At 43.5% G+C, this 16966-nt stretch overlaps 1 protein-coding gene across 4 annotated transcripts in view; it reads right to left on the reverse strand.

The window, feature by feature from the left end:
* LRRTM4 (leucine rich repeat transmembrane neuronal 4) overlaps positions 1–16966 on the reverse strand; it is a 229990-nt gene that overhangs the window by 23711 nt on the left and 189313 nt on the right. The window lies entirely within an intron of this gene.

Here is a 16966-nt window from a genome sequence, read left to right on the forward strand (position 1 = left end):
AGAATAACTTTTTTTTTCAGAACTCCTGTTCAATTACAGTGAGCATGTTGAAATTTTTCAGGGAATTACTTGAAAATGGAAAGCCACTTCGAACTGCAGTTTGTGCTCAAAGCCATAAAAGTGCTCAGCAATTCCTGCCTCGATCTGCAACCGCCTTAGACCCCACGCCTGTTCTGGGAGCAGCACAATGAGCCGTTCCAAGGACCTGGCACAAAAGAGATTACCGCAACTGTCTTACAGATGTCAGGACCACATCACAGAATCCAAAATCAGAGATAAGAAACCACGACATTCTCCTATGAATGAGGAATTGCTCTCCAGGGTACATTAACAAGGATGATACGCTCCCGTCTCCAGTTGAGGATGGTCTCATTCAGAGTTTCCTACACACAGGTGCTCAAATCCCTCTCTAAATATTTTTTTTTCGTTGGGATTAGCTGATTTGTGATTGTATTCTTGAAAAAAGAGTGAAGATTTTCCTTTATACTCTGCTAAGAATATTCTGTAGTGCGTAGTCAGATAAAGATGAAAACTGTTATCTTCAACTGTTCTGCATCTTTGATTTTTTTTTCAGTAGTTGAGTCCAAGTACTACATTCCCACTGCAGCCATCACACTTTGACGCCTGTTTAACAACTGTCGGATCAGTGACGTTACAAAGGCAACAAATGTAAAAAATGCTGCTCTCCTCCACATCAACTCCTGAGGAAAGTGTTTCTACATTTAGGTTTGTGCCAACAGGAGCAAATAACGCGCTTACAGAGATGCAGCGAGGAAATGTTCAAGAAGAACAAAACCTAAGTACAATTAAAGAAACCAGCATGAGACCTTAACTTATGGAAAGCATCGCTAAATGAAACAGCGGCAGCTGAACAGAAACACAGCGCAGAGTACAGCAAGAAGTATCTGACAATCTGTTAGCGAGCTAATTTCATTCTGTTCCCAGGAAGGCAAAACGACAGCGAGCGCACAAGCCTCCTGCCCCGCGAGGGAGGGATAAATCCATTCCACTCCCAGGCACCGCGGGAGCTAAGGAAGTCAAATGGAGACCATCGGAACAAGCTTCCTCTTGCGGCTGCAGGCTGCTGCCACTCCGACGCAGCGCAACGGGCTCCGCAGTCTTCTGCTGGTAACGCTGCAGCACGTGGGAGCAATGGAACTTCTCCCAGTGGACCTCAGCTCCATGTGTGTCACTCCATCACTGCTTGCTACTGCCGCATCTGACTCTGGCACTTAAAAGAGCGAACGCACAGCTCTTCTGTTAAGTGAACTCTCACATTCATCTGCTCCCTAGCTTTAGTGCCTTCACAAACTTAGAAAAAGACATAGAAAACTAAAGATCAGTAAAAGTGTAAAAACCTACATCCTCTCTAGGAACTGTTGATTGTGAGTGTGCCCAACTTAAAAAAGTTCTACGAGGGGTCTAATTTTCAGAAAATGGATATTTATTTCACTCAGCCGCTCATGTTTCTCTTGTATAGTTGAAGACCACAATTTTCTAGTCACTGCCAAAAATTTAACCCATGTATTTTTATCTACTGGTAAGAAGCTGCTCTTCAGTGACTGACTTATTTCCTTTGCAGTCTTGCATACACTGGGAAAGAAAATTTCTAGAATTAAAGCAACCTAGACAGTTTAAGAAGGAACACTGATCTTAGAGTTTCTTATTTAAAATACACCCTTTCCAAACATGAAATTCCTTAAATAATAACAATAAGTACATTTTAAGGTTTCTATTTAAATTTCTCCGCTTTCCTGCTCTGCTCTAAAGAAATAGTTTCTAATGGCACCACAAGCTAGCAAGCATGACTGGGACTTGGCAGACCTGCCTTGTGTCTTGGGCTTGCCACGTATCCTTGGACAGATCCATTCTTCCATCACTTCTTCAGCTCTGAGATTTTCAAAACAGCACATTTTTTTTTTTTACGGAGTGCTTTGGGATATACTGGTGAAGAGCTAGATATTGTGATCATTCTTAGTAAACCTGGAAAAGGCATCATCAAAACATACTCATTCTTTTTTTTTCCGTGTTTTTTCTACAGACACCCCGCAGCCTTCTTCCGTTGCTGTTTCAGATTTGCCAGGATCAGCAGACACCAAGACAACCTGCTCGTGATCGTCCCAGTGTCAGACACAGCCAGGAGTCAAGGCTGCCTTGGAAGCAGCTGCTCTGGAACACACGACAGAATCACACATGAGAGCACTTGGAGAGGCAGCAACACCACTGATCTGGACCCAGAACCGAGGAAATCGGCTATCTGCTTTGTACTCTCACAAGGACACACAAAGTAACTCGGCTACGTAATCCACGCTCCATTTCATTTCATTCTCTTTATTTCACTGATTGCAACAATGGCACTTAATAATCGTTATATACTAGAATGTGTTTTTTTCAAATTAATACCAGGTATTGCTGGGCTCAAAGACGATGAAGTAATGAACTGGACCCTCCCAAACCCATCACATTGGCCTGGGAAAACCACCATTTCTAAACCCAGTTATTTGTATTCTTCCTATCGTCCCCTACGGATGGGGGACAGTGGGACAGCTTTGGAGTTTATCCACACCATCATTTCACGCTTCTTCTGCAGCCACTAAATTGAGAAACCTGCCTGACCTGCAAAATGAGCTTAGCAGCATATTCAGATGATTCTACCAGGTAAAACCTCGGCACCGGTTACTGCAAAAACCCGTCAACACTGGGTGACAAGACAGAGTGCAGTTATGCCAAGAGGAGTGTTGCACACGAAGTATTCATATGAATTTCTAGAATGCACATGTCTGTGTTAGGAAGTGCACTGGCTATTTAAAGGAAGCAAGACCTTGGTTTCAGTGCCTTTCTGAATGACAGTAATTCTGGGAACACTGAGGTCCCCAGTGTCACACTGCAGCTACCTGTGAGGACAAATGACAGATAAACGCTTGTAAAGCTTCTAGAAGATGTGCAATGTAAGTGTGCAGGGGTAGGTATCCGGTAGAACAACTAACCTGCTCCCTGGGAGTCCCAGCTAGCAGCAACGGCTTCCTGGAGACTGATATTCATGCACCCGGCATATCCTTCTCTACAACAATGGCTTTTCAATGAACAATCTACCAACAACAATCACTTTGAGTATAATTAAGTAATTAATTATATTTTCTAATCTATTAAGCCTTGATTGCTTATCAAAGCATTCAGCTGGATCATTTTCCTCTTGTCATTTCCAATTAATTCTGCCTTTATTTTTTTAAGCAAAGGAAAAAGTCTCTCAAACTTCATGGGGAATCAGGGCTTCAGTGGAGCAGAAAGAGTAGTTGCTAGTTTTTTCAAACTACAGCTTGTTAACGGATGATAATGTATACATGATTCCACACAGGCAGAGTACCTGATTGCTAGAAAGTATGAAGTGCTTATCTTTCGCATTAGTGAAAAACTCATAAAGCTTGTAATGATTGTATGGCTCTAATAAAGCCCGAAGCTATGCTCTGCATTCACCACAGCGCAGGATTAAACACAGCAGCATGGGGTAATTAGCGCAATTGGGAATTAAACTCATCTGGCATCACATCTGCAAATCAATAGAGACTGATATGTAATGTTTGTAAGTGCTAACTAATAAAAATAGCCAGGCATCCTCAGATGGCTGAAACTTGCACAGCTCCATCAAAGTCCATGGGACTACTCCGCTCCAGGAGAACTGAAAATCCAGTCCACATTTCACAGTCTTGGTTATTCAAAATTAGTAGGTACTCTACAGTTTTATTAAAAAATAACCTTTTTTTTTTTTGGCCACTAAATTGTCCTGGGACTTTAAGTAAACACAGAAAACAAGTGAATATCCAACAAGAGGCAAGAAAAACTTGATTGTTGCAGATCCCTACTGTATTTGGGAAGGAATTGTTCGGGAGAAAACCCATAAAAATGCGTGTGTGGAAGCATTGCTCCAACTAACCCAATGTTAATGTCATAAGGCATTGAATAAGATGGAATTCATTTGGTCTAACAATACACCCTGCTCTGTTATGATTGATCTCACAGAGAGGGGGAAAAAAACAAACCAAAACCAAACCAAAAAACCCCAGTACCAACAGAGACCAAAGACACGAGTGTTACTCATGTCACAGGTAACTGAAATCCCCTCCAACTGCGGCCCTTCAAATTTCACAACTGCAAAAAACAAGAGGAGGACAAATTTTCCTGTGATAAAAACAGCCCAAGACCATGCCAATTGGTGCGGATACCTGGGATCACAGCACTCTGCTGTCCGGACAAAACACCCAGACCTGCTAAGGACTGGGACTTAACCTCTGGGAGGAACTGGGAAGCAAACAGTGATCAAGGTCTGAAACACGGCTTCAGATACTCTCACATCCCCCTTCACTTGCATTAGCAGCAAATTACAAGCCTCTCTGCATGTAGCCATCTATTACACCAATAAAAGGTAAATGAACCAAGTGTCCTTCTCCTTGCTCCTTGTCCAGCTGGACCAGGAACGCTTTCACATTTCATACAACCCAGGCAAGCAGAGGATTGATTGTTTAGTCCCTTGTGGGCATATAATCCAGCCGTAAGGAACAGCATGGCCACAAAGGAAGTGCTGTGGTTTACATAAAGAAGTACACGCCATGTACTACATATAAAATAAAGAGCACATGTGATACAGAAATGACGATCTCAAATAAATACAATGTATAAATACACATTTGTGATTATGGTATAAGAAAGAGTGATCCCTAGACGAAGTAAGACGTAAAACATAGCCACGAGAGGTGAACTGATCTCTGATGAAAGAGAGGAGGATGATCTCACTTACACTGGTACGGATCCAAAGTTCACCACTGCACCACACCAAGGTTTCTAGGGTGCACGCAGGAGTGGGGATGATGCACATCTCCTTCCAGCCCTGCAGCTCCGACAGCTCACTCTTTTTGCTCGGTTTGTGGAATTATATGGTCCCAGTTCAGCTCTGGGATGTTCTTCCTCGGGACATGGCAATCTTGCATCCCTTCCTGCAGTTATAAAAGACTCTGCAAGCCTAACACAATGTGTTAGAGCACATGAGATTTCACTAGGCAAGGTGGTTGAAGTTATACTGAAACTGGGGGAACAGGACTGGAAAATTACCCAGCTGGGTACCGATACGTCACATATAAAGCACAGTCAAATGGGATAAACCAGACCACTGCATTCACTTCTGAGGATAATGATTGGAAAAGATGCTTCATAAAATAAAATGTGATGCTAATTATGCTTTTATGGAACATGATTATTTAGCCTTCCTGGCTATAGAGAGCAGACCATCAAAGCTAACACTCACAAGCTGCATTCCAGAACAGTGCTTTTCAAACTTTTTTGACTTGGCTGCCACCAGCCCTGACGCACCACCGTGCAATACCTTACAACGTTCCAGCTCAGTTTGTAAAGGTTACTATCTGTACGATTCCACGAATCATTTAGAATTACAGTCTTGATAGCTGCAAGTTTTCCATTCAGACTGACCATTTCTATTGCTTGGCTGATAGCCTTGAACATCTCGTGAAAAAAACAAACAAACAAACAAACAACTGGCAAAATACAGAAGAGAGAACATAAACATTTTGCCAGGAAAATTTTCTATTGAAAACCACTATTTCTGCAAAAATTAAAGGCTTTCAAAGGAATGCATCAATCCTGATTAATTTCTTAAGCAGTAAAAGTCATAATTTTATTTCAAAGATACTGTTTTATAGTAGATATGAAGAAAAAGATACTTGTATTAGTTTTCTTGATACACTAACTGAATAAAAAATTCAGAAAATATCTTGCAAAAACATTATCCACATGAATAATTTCAGTAGTCCCTGATAAAGTTCCTGATGTCACAAAACCAACTTTTTCTGCACATCTGCTGTTTCTCATTAGCTCAATGCAAAGGGTTGTGCCATACCTTAGGCTGACAAGAAACACAGAATGCTTTTAGCTTTTATTACGAGTAGCTGCAAAAATGCAGGCAATGGAGATGTAAAGGGACTCCAGTGGAGTAACTGATGTCTCCCAGACGCCACGTCTAATTGTGCGTCACAGAGTGTATCCAGGAGGGAGGAACCTATATGGTTTAGCCCCAGTACCAAAAGTCTGTCCTTCTCCAAGGACCTGGATTTTACCTCAGCTGTAGCAGGAAATGTTAGGCTCAACAGCAGAATTGTGTCCGGAGACCCTGGGAACACGCTGAGGGTTCACCAGGGTGTCTCTGAGCAATGCTCTGCACCTGCTTCCAATTAAAACCCAGTCCTAAACCTTGTATTCTTCAAGAGCCTCTTACTTGCATTTTTCATGATTTTGGGCACGTGCCACTGATGTTTCCTTTCCAAATATAATGAAAATGATGTCGCTCAAGCTGAAAAACTTAACTGCTACTTTGCCTTTTTTGGATCTGTAGCCAGCATTCAGGTCTGGTCGGGGCTTGCTGCAAAGACGCATGCATGCACGCGTGTTTTCTTCCTGGATATTCATTCATGTTTAATAGCACGACTTACACAGAATACAACCCAGTTACCTAAAGGAAAGATCTACAGAGTTGAAGATAAATGGAAGGATTTGACCTTCTTATCGCTAATGTGGAACTACAGAGGCCTGTCAGGGGAGGAGTAGATTTGTTCAGCTGCTGTATTTGATCCTCCTTGCTACGTCAGTGCTCAAAAACGTTCGTACAGGGGTAGGGAGGAGGGAAATGAGGGCAGGATGGGATGGAATGACAACATACATGGTAGAATCAGCACTGAAGACTACTTAAAATAAGGCACAGTATCTATGTTCTCTACATCGCAAACACACTTGAAACTTCAAGATATCTGACTGCAAGGTAATGCACCAACAGCTCCAGACAAAGCTCTCGATGATAATAATTTTCTGCTCTAAATAGCCCATTACGCTTCCCGAATTAACCTATTTTTAACTTTATGTATTAAATAATAATTCTCCTATATATTAATTAATATATTATACACAGTACTGTAAGATCTAAACCCCTTCAATTAAGACTTAAGAAAAAGTTGTACCCTCCCTCCACTTCACCAGGAGCTTCAAACAGGGCCTGGGATGGGCCTGACAGATGAAGCGTGTGGATAAACTAATTCCAGGCCACAGCTTCTCCACGAGACGCAATCACCTGCCAGAGGTAAAGGAAAGAAGTGTCAGACCCCAATTTGCATGAGGTTATTTTCTCATTCCAAATCTCTGACAAGTCTAACAGATGTTTGCCCAGAGAGGCGGTGGATGCCCCATCCCTGGAAACATTCCAGGCCAGGTTGGCCGGGGCTCTGAGCAACCTGATCGGGTTGGGGATGTCCCTCCAGGGAGGGACAGGGGGGTGGCACTGGATGACCCTTGAGGGTCCCTTCCAAGCCAAACCATTCTATGATTCTATGTAACTGCACACACAATGATGCAGAAGGATAAAAGCGTGTCACCAGGTAGGTGTGCCTGCGGGGAGAACACCACAGCAAAAACAATGCTGTGCTGGTGAAGAGAAGGGCTCTTCACTCCCCCTACCTGGCAAGGAAGATTGTCCCATTTGGATATTTGCTAACTGTCCACCCCCTCCTCTCCCTTCACCCCAAATAGATTTCCTTTCAGGAGCCTCAGATCTCGCACACGGGAACTATCTTTCCCCTTAACTGCATTTCGGCTGGTGGACGAGAAGCTCAACATGAGCCGGCAATGAGCCCTTGCGGCCCAGAAGGCCAACCGCATCCTGGGCTGCATCAAGAGGAGCGTGGCCAGCAGGTCGAGGGAGGTGATTCTGCCCCTCTACTCTGCCCTGGTGAGACCCCACCTGGAGTACTGTGTCCAGTTCTGGAGCCCCCAACACAAGAAGGACATGGACCAGTTGGAGAAGGTCCAGAGGAGGGCCACAAAGATGATAAAAGGGCTGGAGCACCTCTCCTATGAGGACAGGCTGAGAGAGTTGGGGCTGTTCAGCCTGGAGAAGAGGAGGCTCCGGGGAGACCTGATAGCGGTCTTCCAGTACCTCAAGGGGGCCTACAAGAAAGATGGGGAGAGGCTGTTCAGTAGGGCCTGTTGTGATAGGATAAGGGGTAATGGTTTTAAGATAGAGGGGGGTAGATTTAGATTGGATATTAGGAAAAAATTTTTTACAATGCGAGTTATAGAACACTGGAACAGGTTGCCCAGAGAGGCGGTGGAAGCCCCGTCCCTGGAAACGTTCAAGGCCAGGCTGGATGAGGCTCTGAGCAACCTGATCTGGTTGGGGATGTCCCTGCTCCTTGCAGGGGGGTTGGACTAGATGACCTCTGAAGGCCCCTTCCAACTCTAACCATTCTATGATTCTATGATTCCATTAATGACACAGAGACTCACCCCGTGCCATTCTCATGCTAGAGAAAGGGATACAGAATACAGAATTCTTTTAAATTGCTTCTTCTAGGATCAACAGTGGAAACTTAACAACCACAGCTGAAACCTTCTGTAAGAAAAATAATCCAATCTGTGTCTGAGATTCAACTTGGTGGAGAAATTCATTTCTCTGTCAATACCAGAACAAACAGGGTTTCTCACCCTTCTCCTTGGCTACTGAAAGTCATCCATTTAAAAATAGATCTATAGATGTATTGCCATTTTCAGCTGCTGAAACAATGCACTAGACAGACAGTTAACTGCCTCTGGATAGTAAATAAATTTCCTGCCATATTGAGTGAGGTGAATACAAAGAGACGAAGCACTAATCCTGCCCATGGCACATCACCTCTATCTCGCGTTGTCATGCCAGCAAAAATTATATCTAACTCAGTCCAAGTAAATTCTACCTCAGAAACATTCTTATTAAATATGCTGGGGAAGAGTCTTCTCTCTGTTAAATCTGTGTTAATCTGTAAATTGTTGAGCACGGGTCAGTATCCAGAGTTTAAGATACTATTCTAGAGAGCAGAGTTCATCTGATGGCCTGAGTGGCTTTCAACAAGCACTTCAGCATCAGAGAGCGAGAGTCCGTATGAGCAAGTCATGCTGCATCGCCCGAGTTCTCCTAGGTCACTCTACGAGAGAATGCAGTTCTAAACACCTGGTTTCAGAGAGTTAGAATCCCAAATACATTAAATAAATCATAACCACTTTAATACCGGGCACGTCCCTCTACAGATTCATTCCACTGGTGCTCTCCATCCTCAGCATCTGCAATCCTAACGCACTGGAGTGTCGGTTTGCTGCCAGGCACACACGGGACTTGCAGCTACCTACTGCAGCACTGCATTAGAGGGTGCAACCTGATCTTTTTCCTTTTACAAAGAATAAATATGTACACACCCTCCCCCATTTTGAAGTGCCTGGGCCTGCTCCTGAAAGAACAGCGATGGCCTTTAGCACACGCTATTTGGATTTCTGTCACGGAATGGCAGAGTTTTTCAATTACATTGGCTAAGACTAAGAGATAAGATAGGGCCAGAAAGGGAATTACACAGGATATACCCTGGTATAATTTGGCTTTATGGCTGGGGAGAAAAAAAAAATCAGAAGCAGCCACAGAAAGCCCTAGGGACTGTAAGATTTCATCTTTAAAACAACTTATTTACTGGGAGTCAAAATTGGGATAACGTTTCAAAAAGCATCTCTGTGGCTTAAAAGCTTTAGTCTGGTTGTCAGACCTGACTTAAGCACTCAAACTTCAGTTGGAATTTTGAGTGTCTAGCTGCATGAAAGCAGCTGAGATTTTCAGGGTTTGGGAGTTCAGAGTTTTTCTAGTTGTTTGTTTCTTACCAGAGAGGCTACTAACTGCCTATAGCACATCTGAAAAGGAACCTTTATATTCTACAGCACTTGGAAAACTTACATTAGAATAGAATTTCTAAAAGCTCAAGAGCTTTCAAAGCTCTGACTTATCTAAAATAGGCAGGTAAGAGTACTCCAGGGAAAAATGTAGGACATTCAAACAACTGCCTGCATTACACCTCAGGTCAACTATTTTTCTTTAGGTGTTTCTACAGTACCTGGCACAACGAGCCCTGATGCTAATTGGGGTCTCTAGGTCTAGCAACAAGGACAGAACGGTTATGTGACCCGTTCAGAATCGCAGCAAACCAGGGGCAGTTTCCTCAGACCTGCTTTCTCCAAGTCCTGTCCTCTAATCATCAATGTGACAGCTGCCTCTGGCTGAATGACATTTTGGATGTAAGAAGTGCAGAGAAAGCCATCCACAGCCATCTAAAACACTGAGTCACGGCAACAGCTACAAAAATAACACTTCCACTACTGCAGGCTCATGTTGCTTCAAGGGAAGGCTTTTTCCCTCCTGGGCTTCCCCAAATCTCTGTTAGGTGTTTTGCAGCAGGGCAGCAGATTGCTGGACTGCAACTGGATGGAAACCTGTAGCAGCACCCGCTACAAGTTAATTAGTTCTTCCTGGCTCCAGAACAGCTGCTGATTTTGGTGTAGGTTTTATCTTTCTTTCCTTTTTTTAACTGTTTGTTCGGTGGAGCAGGAGACATGGGGAGCCCTGAGCACTTGGTGTTACGTAAAGGCACGCCGGTGGTTTCAAAGTCAGCTACTAAACCATATTCTCAGTTACAGGAGATGTTCCCAAGCAGGACCGTGTCTGAGCAACAAAACAATGAAAAGAGAAATGGTAAGCTCAGGCTTGTTACTATGGAGAAGATATAATCTCATTTAATATACACTGTGTGCCTGTAGTTCTCCGTTTTGTTTTGAGTGCTTCTGAAAAGCACTTCTCCCTCTCTTCAACTCCCATCCAACCTCACCTTCATAAACCTAAGTTTATCCAGACAAAGATTTAAGTCCCTTAGCCTGCCTGCAGAGCCTCCAGCAGGAACAGGGGTGAGCTTACACACGCATCGTACGAACGCCTTTTGACTTGGAGCTATGCTGAGACCAACAAACTGGACCACTAAATGGAAATAATGCATGCGTACAGAGAACTGGATTCACATGTCCATCCTCAGACCCACCAAACGCAGCCAGATCATTTCTGCCCATAAAAATGCTATCAAGCACTCAGCTGGAAGAATTTTGGCCCAGGTTACTACCAGGCTGTACGTCAGGCAAGCTCTGAAGTGGTACAGCAAGCCGTATCCTCCTGTTAAGAAGTACCGGTTGTCTTTGGAACCTGTAAGGTATCCAAGACTGCATTTGTACAGCGACTCACAACATGAACTGCGACAGAGTGCTATGCACAAGTTCAGCACAGTCATAGTCACAGCTGATCAAGAGCGAATTCCCAGCTAATGCACTGCCTATAGTCCACTAAACTTAGTCCCATTCAAAAGGTAGTACATGCATCTTCAGAGGAAGTGCACTCTCAGAAGAGTAGCTGAATTAAAACAATCTGATTATTTTAGCTGTCTTGGCCATCTACTCACAGACTAATACAGTTACGTGTTGTCTCCAGGATGAGTTGGATGATTAAGCTGGTAATGAGTACATGACCATCTACAATCAAAAAAAAGCAGCTTTACAGAAATAGCAAACCAATCAGCAGATGGCAAACAGATGGATACAAGATTCAGAGATGTGTACATACAAAACTTAATTGAAATTAAAATTATTATTCATTGCAATAAATTCAACTTGGGTGGATGAAAGGCATCATCCCTAAGTAAGTAAGGGGAAAAAAGGTTTTAAATAATTAAAGCTCTATTTATGAATGTCACCTGAAGTACTCATGAGAATCTCTTCATAGGGATAATAAAGAATATATTGCTTCCAAGTGACAAGCAAAGGTGTTCTCTGAGCGATAAACCCTACCCACAAAAACAGTATCTGCCAGTTTGAAGAGGCCAGAGGCTAGGTAAGGAATCCCAGCTACTGGGCTAGGATACTCAATTTGCACACCTTTGGAAAATCTGCTGTGGCTCCAGCAAGCTACTGTTCAGCTACTACGCACGAGACCTTTGACACCTCACCCCAGCCCCGCTCCACTCCTCCTCCTTTGCCTCCTCACGCTTTTCAAAAAGGTCAAACAATACGTATTTCTAACTGTCATGCTAATCACTCTTCACAAATGTGAATTAACAGTAAACAAAGAATTATTTCTGGCCTTGTAACGGAGTGCTGATTCAGTAATTGCAGCATTGTTCTACGTTTTCCTTACCCAAGTGCTGCCAAGCACAAAGAGCTCAGACTTGCTCCCAGGAACCCAGCAGCGCTGCATCACACCTTATAATGACACGCAAACGGCTTCCTGACACCAGTCTAAGCAAAATTTCCCCATCTCTGATTCTGACAGAAGCTGTGGGATCCTGGCAACTCATACCATATTCTTCAGCACGTGGATTGCAGGGTTCACGGGGTCTGTCTCTGAGGATCTCGAGTACCTGCAAAACCCTCCGGGACTTCAGTGCAGCCTTCAGCTGCTCAGCCCCAGGGGACGGCCCGTCCTTGGGACAATCCCCGCGCAGCAGCACAGCTCCAGAAGCAAGCAATGAAGCCTGGCAATGCACATCAGAGAGAGCACGAAAAAGCATTCAAAATCCTGTCACTCATATCTATTCTAACACAGCAAGACAGAAGGATTTACTGTATGTTTCTCTCCGTGTATGGCAGCAGCATCAACAACCAGTGTTCTGCAGGGACAGAGAAACGAACTACTATATTAAGTATTTTAAGCAATTCCTTAACGTCAGTGCACTGCATCTGATCGAGGGCTGATGATGGGCTGCACTGGCAGGGGTTAATGCCACCCCGCTACAACAGATAGCAAAGACCTACCTGTTTGCAAGCTCTGCCACTCCTAAGGTGCTGCTTCTGCTCTGCCGGCCTTTCATCCTGCACAGGAAGGGCCAGATCTGCTGTTAGTTTGGTTCTGCTCTCAGCCTGGAAGCCGGTTTTATTTTTGCAGAGGAGAGGAGCTAGGCCCCTACACACAGATTTGTCCCACCACACAGTCCTCATCTCTGGCAGAACATACTTTAACTCTGCCTCTAGCAAATGAATGTACACAATAAGATTTTCTTTTCCAATAGAAACGGCAAGCAGAGGAGAGGGAGTTGGAATATTGTTATCTGGTCTGGAATACACCCAAAAGCAGTTCCCCTCCTTCTCTTTAAAGGAAGGCAAGAATAAAGCAGGTGCTCACTTCTGAGATGCATATAATGGACCAGAACTAAATGAGAAAGAATTGGAATACAATGTTCATCTCCTGGATCTTTATAAGGATACAGCAGGTCTCAAGTTGCACACAGGAAGATATTTTTCCTCCTGCAGGTGGCTGCTGCTGTTGTTTAAACAGAGAAACTGCATTCCAGTCTGCTACCTAGACACTGTCTGATTTTAATGAATTGACACCAAAAATTCATTTGCCTGCAGGCACAATTCAGCGCTCAGATAAATAAGCCCAAGTTCAGGCTGGGAAAAAAGCTGCTCAGTGTAAGTCACACCTGGAACCCACGGAGCAGCACGCGGACACTGCTCCAGAACAGCCACACCACGCGGCCTGGAGACCCCGGAAGAGGCCACGCCAGCCCCAGCCCTGTGCGCACCTACGCAGCAGCACCTGGGACGTTCAGCTGATTTTGGTCCTACAGCCATTTGCCCCAAGGGCTCAGAGGTACTGCCTACACCATCTGCCCTGCCCTCGGGGTCTGTTTCCTTCTGCTGCACCCGCTCCTGCTGCCAAACGGGCTCCAAGCTTACCGCCAGATAAGTCAAGCCTTCCCTATGCATGGGGACCCCAGAGAGTACGACACTGGCTGACTTGAAATGCAAGAAGTTTTAGGTTTTAATGGACCAGTGACTTCCAGAAACCAACGAATTCATTTGCAGAAGCATACAGAGATGGCGTTTACTCGTTCAACTTCGTCTACCTGCTCTCTGTAGCGTGCACGCCTCAGGTAGCGGAGCCGCACACCGAATCCTTCACTGCATCACCGCTGCCGAACAAACAGTGCACAGCCACTCAGGTAAACATCCTGCCACTCACAGACTAGCACTCATGCCAGTTTTCTCTCTTTCTCTCCCTCTTTCTGTTTCAATAATTTAAAAAAATGGACAATCTCCGTGCAGGCTACTGAGCGAGTCTGCCATCCACAAACCCAATTTCACACAATGACAGCCTAATTAATCTTCTTCTTTTGTTTCAATAGCATACGGTCTCCACTCAACTGTGGAATATGGTGGAATCTTGCTGAGAACACATCTGTCAGGACTGCAGTGTGAATAAAGGAATACAGCAGGCTTTTATGTGATTATATCTGTATTTATATAGCTCTGTGCCTACCGAGTGCTCCACACACACATAGGATAGAACTATCTATACAGTCATGTCTATGACTATGCGACTTGTTCAAGGTCACACAGAAGAACTGTGACAGAGCTGGGAACAAAGCCAATGCCTCAGATCATGAACTTAACTCCTAAGACACCCTTCGCTCTTGTTTTCCAGGGTCTGTCTTCCCTCTTTCTTTCCAGGGCTGTAGCTACAACAACTACTGGCCCACCATTAGCACTTCTGTACAGCTGCAAAACTGGAAGCCCTTATTCTGAAAATCTCCTGCAGAGAGTAAAGCAAACTGAGATACCTGGTCACAACAACACCTGAATGAAAACAAACTCTCTCTTTTTGTTCAATCTTTACTCAGGAATTAAGAACTTCCTTAGGCCGTGGTGCCGAGGTCCTGTTTTAGCTGTCCATCCGCTAACCAGCTGCACCTTGGGCCATCTGTGATGTGAAAAGGTCGACTAAAAACATTTGTAATTCCTGTAAGCAACAACATCCCCACCTGTGCCAAGTCTTGTTCTGCTTACAGCGCTGAAGACGCTTAGAGTTTATCACATCTCATAATATTTGTTTATGTTCTTAATACTTCAGTTTCTGATACCGTGAAATTACAACATTACCACGGTTTTCATCGAAAAAAAAAAGGGTTTCCAGACCTTTCACCTAAACCTTGACCATAAAGCAAACCCTGGGGAACTCCAAAGAAATTAAGGACTCAGAAGAAATCAGTGTGTCATGGTATTTTCATTGGGGTTGGAGGCTGGTGTTTGAACATCCAGGGTTCTCACTGCTTTGCTTAAATTACTTCACCACAAGATAATGAAAGGTCACAGGACTTCCATCAAGATACTCAGCCAGTATAAATCTTGTCTCTCCATGGAAGCACTTGGTGCTGTACAGACTTGTACCTCCTAAAGTCAGGCTCAATTTATAGTTTCAGTATTAATCAATAAAATTTGGTGTCTTGATTTTAAATAGGAGAGCTAAATTTGTCTCCACAGGAATGCAGTGCAGTTTCTTGCATTTACACCAACAGAGAACCTGACTTGCATCTGAGAATTTTCTCAAGGGAAAAGCTCTGCTTTGCATTACAGTTGCATTTTTTCCAAACTGCCTGCCTAAATTTCTGATAATTGCTAAAGAAATTATTTGGCTAATGAGCAGTGATACCAATCATTTTCACTGGGAGCTACAGTGATAACTAGGAAGACAAAAAAGAGGGAGGGGAGGAGGAAGAACCTTCAAGTTCTTTAGGATAATTATAATTTGTGTCAAATAAGACAAATATTTCAATTTTGGGCAACATGTACCTTCGCAGTAAATGTAGGCTGTTTTAGTCACAACTTGTCATGGGGAGTAGTCTGATCCGATATTTGCAGTCGTACAATTAAACCTGGCATGTAATAATTAGGAAGGCAGGTGTACTCGATACATACTACATCATTTCTTACTAGCTGTTGTCTTGCATTAGCCCATCCCTGGTTAAGTGATCACGGAGACAGAACGTAACTGCTTACAGATACCCAAAGGATGCAAAATAGAGGTTGGAGAAAAATTATTTATGGTGAGTATGATTAAGAGCAACGTAAAGTGACTGAGAGGAACTGGAAATGAGAAAGTGGGGGAAATCTCCCTGCTAAAGACTATGAGACAGTAACACACGCTCGCAGTGGAGAAGACCAGGATAACCAAACCCATGTGAGATAACATCATGGGAGCTTACAGAGTGGTTTTCTGAAGTGTAACAGGGAATTATCCTATGCAAGGTATTTTTCAAATGCAATTAGCTACTGAATGCAATTAGGCACCCTGAAGGTGGAGAACGATCTCCAGAAAAGCTGTTATGATACACTGGAAGTAGCATATTCTGGTTCATGTCCAAAATGTCATAATGTCTTACAAGTTATTGTTGCAGAAAGCAAAGCTGAGTTTTTGTAAATCTTTCTGACTCTGAATAGAAAATCCTGACTAATGGGACCACACCTACCACCAGGGAAGCCTCTGGAAATTCTGATGCCCCCTAATCCTCTCAAAAACATCAGACAAGAACAGTTATTGCTAACATTAACAAACCTTCAGTACTACTATCCTGGAGAAAATTCTTTACTGTTAAAGAAGCTCCCCTATCAGCGAAAGCCGGTGCTAATGAGAACTGTAGTTCACACGTCAATGCACGGTGAAACAATTAGGAGTTCTGTCCTACTTCATAAATACCAATATTGGTGAAGTCGTAGAACCTAAAATACCATTAGACATTTTAATGGTTTATAAGAACTTCCTGAGTTACACCCTGAGCCCAAGTGGGCTAAGGAGTTAAAAAGGAGTACAAACGCCCAAGCTCAAAGCCAATAGTGAAGTGCTCAGAGTCAGGAAGAAAACATCACCACCAGAGCAGGTCACTATATAATTGTTCAAACCAGGATTTTTTAATCATCTTATTCTGAAGTATCTACCGCTAACGAACTACATAAACAATTCAACTAATTCTAAATGGTTACTTTTATGCCTCCCACTAAAAGAGAAGATTTTTCAAAGCCACCCAGGGCATTTAGATGGTAAATTCTCATAAAAATTAACAGGAACTGAGTCTCGCAATTCCCTAAGCATCTTTGAACATCTCAGACCAAATATATGCAAGTTCTACTCGTTCTGAAGGCTCCTAAAGCACTTTACAAGCATTACTTGTTCTATACAGAATACATTTCACTGAAATGTAGCTACCTCTGTGATGAAACATGGCACAGGAACACCACATAAAAGTTTAAA

This window comes from Chlamydotis macqueenii, chromosome 27 (genome assembly GCF_036417535.1).
Source record: "Chlamydotis macqueenii isolate bChlMac1 chromosome 27, bChlMac1.mat, whole genome shotgun sequence".
Lineage (NCBI taxonomy): Eukaryota > Metazoa > Chordata > Aves > Otidiformes > Otididae > Chlamydotis > Chlamydotis macqueenii.